The 7,883-nt window shown below is 30.7% G+C and overlaps 1 long non-coding RNA gene across 2 annotated transcripts; it reads right to left on the bottom strand.

Annotated features, from left to right (window-relative positions):
* Window positions 1–3,747: 3,747 nt before the first annotated feature.
* LOC145116194 (uncharacterized) lies at window positions 3,748–5,984 on the bottom strand. Of its 2 annotated transcripts, none has more exons than XR_013711915.1 (3): window positions 5,488–5,984; window positions 4,333–5,401; window positions 3,748–4,203 (listed from the first exon to the last, which is right to left on the bottom strand). It is a non-coding gene; the product is annotated as an uncharacterized LOC145116194 (long non-coding RNA). The 2 variants fall into 2 exon arrangements; XR_013711916.1 differs by having other exon boundaries at window positions 5,596–5,984.
* Between the last annotated feature and the right edge of the window lie 1,899 nt (window positions 5,985–7,883).

Raw genomic sequence — 7,883 nt, 5'->3', positions numbered from 1 at the left:
AGACTCATATTTGAGAGTCTTAAACTTTTTCTATGCATATATGTTTGTTAAGATTTGTCATGCTTATCTATACTACCACAAATACAATTTATCTCCAACTAAAACTGAGTTCATCCAACCAAATTCAAAAAGAAAGTTTTGACGGCCTCTTTATCTAGTATTACGATATTAAAAAAATCAATCACGGTACCGTTACACATCTCCAAAAATATCACTATGATAGGTTTGAGTTCTTTTTGTCTTGAGTTGTGTGATAAAATTCATTTTTTTTATTACAACACTAGTTTACTTACACTTCAAATATGATTAATTTTGTTGTGATAGATGGTCTAATAATTTGTCAATTTTGATGTTTCTGAACCGAATACAGACATTGATCTTCATATCTAATGCCTCTTTTAAATGAAACAAGTTAGGCATCATGTTCTTAACGGTTGACATCGACGAAAACTACCAAATCCTATCATTAGCCTACAGAGTGAGCATATCACAACGTGTGGAATTGTGGTACTGGTTTTTAATGAGGTTGAATGAATGCCTTTAAGAGGTTTAAAATCTATCCATCATATTTGATATGTCTGGTTCAACTAATATAACAAGGAGACACTAGGTTCAATCAAAAGCATATACTAACTCGTCGTTAAAAAAAATCTTAATATTTGGAATTAAGGAATAACATTTGAGTAAATTCATTTTAATTAGGATATGAAATAATTTGTGTGGAATGTTATCATTTAAGGTTGGATTAAAAGATATGAACTAGAAATATGAATTAAAAAGTCAAAATGAGTTAAATAAAATTTTGAAGATTTAGGGCCAAACTTGTCAAATATGGTAAGAAAAGTTATGTATGACCTTAACATAACTAGGTTTGGATCTAAAATATTAAGAAAATGATTTTCTAGAGCTTATGTCTGAAGTATTAGGACTTGTTGGTTAATTAAGATTTATTTTGGGGAGAAATATGAGAAACTTAAAGTATAAGGACCAATATTTCCATTATATACAATATTATAAGGGTAAATAGCATAAAAAACACTCCGTTTACACCAAAATTCTAATTTGACACCGTGTTTTTTTTTGTCTCAAATTTGACACTGTGTTTTCCAATTTGTTACAATTCTGATCACTTGACCGGTTAACCAGGTTACATGCTGACGTGGCATGATGACGTGTCAGTTTTGATGATGTGACATGCTGACATTATATGCTGATGTGTCAAAATTGATTTTTTTTCCACAAAAAACACTAAGTTTTCATTTTTTTTTCGATTTTGACACTAAGTTTAATTTTTTCTTTCAATTTTGACACTATGTTTTTTTGTTCCAAATCGAACATCATTTTTTCCAATTTTGTTCAATTTTGACCATTTTCCATTTGAAACCGTATAAATATATTTTTTTATTACATTTTAAACCGTATAAATATATTTTTTTTGTTTAAAAACCACATTTTTATTTAAATACAAGGTGTTTTTTTTTTTACATTCAAAGTATAATGTATAAATATGCATTAGTTATATCATGAGAATCAAACTAACCATAAGCTTCTAATAAGATGTGAAAATTTCAGGGGTTGCAAACTTGACATCCGAGTTTTAATCGACTACACGCCTCCAAACCTCCAAACTCATTTTAAAGTTGCGTATTTAATATAAAATACGGTTTTTATATAACTAATACATATTTATACATAAAATTATGGTTTGAATGTAAAAAAAAAAAAAAAAAAAAAAAAAAAAAAAAAACTTGTATTTATACAAAACTATGGTTTTTAATTGAAATGGAAAATGGTCAAAATTGAACAAAAATTGATAAATGATGTTCGATTTGGAAGAAAAAAACATAGTGTCAAAATTGAAAGAAAAAATTAAACTTAATGTCAAAATCGAAAAAAAATGAAAACTTAGTGTTTTTTGTGGAAAAAAAATTCAATTTTGACACGTCAGCATATCATATCAGCATGTCACATCATCAAAACTGCCACGTCAGCATGTAACCTGGTTAACCGGTCAAGTGGTCAGAATTGTAACAAATTGGAAAACATAGTGTCAAATTTGAGACAAAAAAAAACACGGTGTCAAATTAGAATTTTGGTGTAAACGGAGTGTTTTTTATGCTATTTACCCATATTATAACTCAAATCCCTCCAATGTTTTTCATTAAAACGCTCTTAGAATGTAGATAATGATATATATATATATATATATATATATATATATATATATATATATATATATATATATATATATATACACACTAGCCATTACCCGAGCTAAGCGGCGGGTGCGAATTGGTTCACCAAACTTCACTAATACTTTTGTATTGGCACGTGATGTCTATCTGGATAATGTCACATAAAGTTGGTCATGAGAGAAAATCGATTACGGAAGATAAATACTTACATTTGGAATTGTTTCTCCCTTAGCTTTATGGGACAGACGTGGAATCTGGGGTCAGTGAATACTTTCTGTTCGGCTGATATTTCATTTCAAAATATAGTTTCTTGGTGTTAAATAATTTTCTTTGAAAGATTAATTATTTTTCGACAAATAATTTTGTTTCAGAAATATGTCATATTCAACATGTAATGTTCGCGGAATAGTTTCTTCAGTATAGTGGATTGAGAGAGGAAATATGCAAATAGTTATTATAAAACATAATTTGCTTCTCTTTTTAAAAGCATCGTAATTTTATTTAATAACTTATATTATATCTTGGTTTTTTTGGTTATTGATGATTTTGGTCTCTAGGTTGTCTAAGTGAACAACCTAACTTTCAATTTTGTAATAATGGCCGGTTTGCACTTGAAAAGTTAAAACAAATTATATACTATAACAAATTTTTTAATTTCTATTACCCTTTTAACTTCCATTTAAATTTCAAAAAATTGTCCAATTTTGTAAATATTAGAAATTTTAATTAAAGGATAATAGAATGTTACAAATTTGGTCCCTATGGTACTGTTTTTTTCAAGTTTAGTACAAAACAATTTTTCCATATAAAACAATTGATTATCTTATGTCAATTACTACCATAAAAAAATTGTAATTTTACTATTTCAAAACCTGGAATGTTTAATCTTGAAATATATTACCATAAACAAAAAAAAGCTTGTGCTTTTTAATACAATTAGCATAAATAATTAATTATCGACTTCAACATAATGTTAAACTAAATTAATTATTAAAAATCAAAAGTAAATTTAAGTTATTGAGAAATTGTAGTTTGTAATATGTAAGTTTTTTAATTGTAAAGATAACGGATCAAATATATGACATATGAGTAGACATAAAACAACTCTTCAAAACTTAGCCGAAGAAGCTGGAAAAATATGTTAAGATATGCTTAATCCAATAATATGACTTAAGGTCTTAAGATTTGTGTTAACTTTTTGCATAATTCTCATAACTTGAAACACTCTTTTCTACTGAAATCTGTTAAGTAACTCACCGAAATTCTTTTGAAAGCATAAAAAATCGGCTTATTTTTTCAATCAAAAGAGATTGAGACAAATGGAAAAACGACATAGCAAAGTTGAATGTTAAACAATCTATAAAGTTACAATTATCCAAAGTTCTATTGATGTAAAGGGATAAAATAACGCAATTATTTATCCTGCATATGCAATTGTATCTGTAATTAGAACAAAAAGAGAATATGGAATCACCAAAATGGGTTATTGCAAGTGAGCCCAATAAACGGATAGATATAATCTGATTTCAGCAAGGACAATAATCATGTAATCTATGTACCAAAAAAGCTCATAAAAATCAAAACTTTGAGTTAGGTCTATAACATCGTCTTACAGCCCATTCCATACATCAAAACCATTGCAAGCAATAAATAGAAAATCTTTAAAGTTAGTTGATTTGAGAAAACCAAAGTATTCTCACTATGAGAACTCTTGAGGGTGATAAATTCTCTAAATTTGGCCTTTAATGCAAGGAAACAAAAAATAGCCTAGATTTATATAAGAACTTGTGTAAGAAATGTACACATACAAGAACTTGTGTTGAAGATAATTTCTATTGGGGACCTTCATGAAACCTACAACCAAACAAACACAATATCAGTGGATAGAAATGAGTGGTGGCAACACAACACCCAATCCAATTTGATACAAATGGATCTCCATGCCTCCGGTAGCTAATCCTACTATTTGGATCAACAAAGCTTTGCATAATAGCTTTGGGTGTTGTCACTGCACATTAGAGTTTACCATGAGTATTAGTCTTCTTTCTAACATATTTAATTTGATAAAATATAAGCACTTGTAAATGTAAATCTTGAATAAAAACTCCGTCAAAAACATGAAAACAAAGTAGTTTACCTTCAAATTTTTTCGTTCGGCCTCTCTAGTCTCTAACAGAAAGAGCAACATTACCAACAGAAGGAAAGGTTATGCATTTATAAAATGGTCAAATTAATACATATATGATATCATAAATACAAATTTTCTTCCCCAAATTTACAAATATAAAAATGTTGTGAGAATGTTCATAAGCTTATCTGATTGAAATAACAAAAATCTGCTCCCAATACTCTACATTACCAAAAAAGCAGCCTGAGGACAATGGTCACATAAACTTCTACAAGTTAACTCACATAAATTGATAATATATCTTAAACATAGTTGGGATTCTTTCCAAAAGCAGATCAAGATGCTAAATCCCTTCTTACTTTGACTCCCCTTCACCCATGCATCTTAAAAAGAACTCAAAATATAAAACCATGACTTTTATAAAAAGTTCCAAATGCAAATGCAAAAAAAAAAAAAAAACACATTCAAAATTATGAGAGAGAGGATGTTGTACCCAAAATACATGATTCAGTTCAAATTCTAACCCTCATCCCACATACTGAAACCATTAACCCAGGAACCTTTAGCTCTGATCATAAAAAGGACCATTTGGTTAACCAACCTAATTCCATTTAAATGAAACACAACTGATTTTAAAACTCAAAAACGAACAAAGACAGAGGATGAATTTACTTTGTTACCTTCTTTTCCAGCAACAAAAGGTCATGTAGATAAGGAGAAACTGAGACAGCGTAAGCACTTTGCTGGTGTTCTGCAAGCCCTAATTACAAAATTAAGAAAAAGTGAAACCCCTGGAAAGAGAAGATACATGGAAAAGAAAGAAAAAAAATGCAACCCCTAATCTCATTTCTACCTATCTACCTGAAGCATAATGTAAATATAGGATTTAAGGTCTAAATATACAAAATTTCATCTATGTACATAATTTTCACAATACAAAATAACAAAATATCAAAGCGTCTACCATAGAGCGAAAAAAAAGAGAGAAACAACCTAACCTTGCCCGATTTACCTTAAAAAGTCGAAATATAAAATAAACTCACGTTTCAGCTTCTTCCTTTCTGATTTTTGAGTCTTCCTACAAAATTTTGCACACAAAATCGGTTAACACACATGAATCAACAAACAAAAATCCACAAAGAAAGATTGGGGAAGTCTTGTTACCTTGGAATAGAGACATCTCAGATCTTGAGACCGAGTAAAAAAACAGAATTTTTCGACTGGGAAAAAAGAGCAGATGGAAGTGAGATACATCGAGTATTAAGAAGTTACCTTGAATTAGTTAAAAGCAAACTGGATCCTGCAGATGTCTTCAGAAAACATTACTTTCAAGTGGGAGTTCTTCAGAAGTGAAGTGGGAGACGATCATACGATGGAAAAAATGTTTGTTTTAGGGCTTTTTGTACAATATTTTTGAAGCCGATTTAACTATTTTTAGCCACAATTACCATCGTTCAATCAAAATTTTGAGAGAGTAGATTCTTGTATATTGTTGCGTTCGAGAGAAGAAATGGCGTCTCATATAGGGTTCTTTGAGAGATGAGAGGCTATGAAATGTATATCTCTTGTTGACTGATTCAATTTGATGAAGGCGACAGAATACTGATTCAATTTGATGAAGGCGAGAGAATACGGGGTCAACTTTGATCGATTCAATTTACCGATGAATTTAAGCGGTTAAATTGAGATATTTAAGGAATAAAAATCAAATTATATATGTATATCTATGATAATAGGATTTAGTATGCGGATAAAATTTGTGCATTTTCTGATTATACCTCCCGCTTACAAATTTGGACTATGTAATCTCATTTGAATTTTAATATTATTTTATTTATAATTGGTTGTACATTAAGCTTAAAGACTTGAACGTCTTAAAAAAAATATTATTATTATATTGAAGTTATTTTTAGAAATAGTGAGATTTCCTTTATTATATATATATATATATATATATATATATATATATATATATATATATATATATATATATATATAGAGAGAGAGAGAGAGAGTTTGGGTGAGCTTTTGAAGTGATGAAACAATTAAAAAGGGAAATATAAGTTATTTTGACGTAATATTGAAGATTATAAACTTAAATCACCAATAGAACTTGATAAAGGTGTCAATTAGCCAATAAATCATCACTAGAAATGAAGTAGTGTTCATAATACAAGTTGAGGTGAGTTGTTACCCAATAATACATGTATATATCTTATTTTGATGATCTAAATTTGTTTCGTTAAATAGCATATGCATATGTTATGTGATTACTATATGTTTGTTTGCATTCACGAAATGGATTCGGAAGTGAGTTTTGTTATAAATAGAGACAACTTTAATGCTTTGAAATTAAATTTCTTCATGAACTTGTGCATCCACTTAGGATGATTAAGACAATATGGCTAATATGATAGTATACTTAACTCTTGATAACCCTTTATGTGTGATGAAATTATAGGCATGTATCACGTACACATGATGCTAGCTACCTTTTGCGTGGTTAATGTGTGATGGGTACATGTTTCCTAGTCTTTGAAGCCAATGTGTGTTTAGTGTTACGTGTCACCATTACATGGGCAATTCTCATCTTGATGTGACTGACATTACAAACTTTGAGATCGGCACGGGTTAGAGGAGTATAAACATTTGCATTGCATCTAATAATTTATTTTTGTAACATCTTGAACCCCAAGGTATTCAATTTATTCATTTATTGCATTTTGAGGGTCCTCACGATGTGAGATCTTGGGGGTCACATCGTGAGTGGCCATTGACCTATTGACCCGCATTTTTGGAGTCTCACGAAGTGAGACATAAGGTCTCACGACGTGAGAGCGGATTAATGACCCTAAACCCTAATTTTCGTGTATTTAAGGGAATGAGAGGCTAGGGTTGCCCATCCTCGCCCCCTCTCACCCTCTAAGCCTCTGGAAACCCTAGATTTCGATTCCCTTGAGATATTTGATGTTTTGCTTGTGGAAAGGAAGGAAAATGAGAGAAGAAGAAGCATCATTGTGAAGGAAGTTGATTAGGATCACCATCTTCATCAATTATTGTCTTGTTTGGACCATTGTAAGTGTCAAGACTCAAGCTTTATTGCATTTCATGGCTAGATCTAGGTTTTTGGCCCATCTTATTATGTTTTGGCTTGATTTGAGTGGAGTAGATCCATAAAGTTAGCAACTTTATGGATTAAAATGGTCTTTTGAGTCTTATATCATTCAGATATGGGATTTGGTGGAGTAATAGAGCCTGCATGAGAACTTGAGGCCATATTTTCACTTTTTGACCTAAAATTGTGAAGGTACATGCATGTCCATAAAGCAAGCATTTTTATGGACCATTAGGGTCCCCTTAATCCTTTGTAGGATTCGAAATTGAGGGTTGAACTGATTAAGATCATTGGAACGTTAGTTTTGCTTTAGACCATCCTCACGACATGAGACATAAGGTCTCACAACGTGAGCATGAGTCACCGTCCTCGCTGAGTCGTCTGAGTCAGAAGTGAGTCTCGGAATCGGAACGGACACGTCTCACGATGTGACCAAGGACGGGTC

The sequence above is a fragment of the Lactuca virosa genome, chromosome 5 (assembly GCF_052849685.1).
Source record: "Lactuca virosa cultivar CGN04683 chromosome 5, Lactuca_virosa_CGN04683_v6, whole genome shotgun sequence".
NCBI classification, from domain to species: domain Eukaryota; kingdom Viridiplantae; phylum Streptophyta; class Magnoliopsida; order Asterales; family Asteraceae; genus Lactuca; species Lactuca virosa.
The sequence above is the reverse complement of the archived record's forward strand: the minus strand, read 5'-3'. Positions and strand labels throughout refer to the sequence as shown.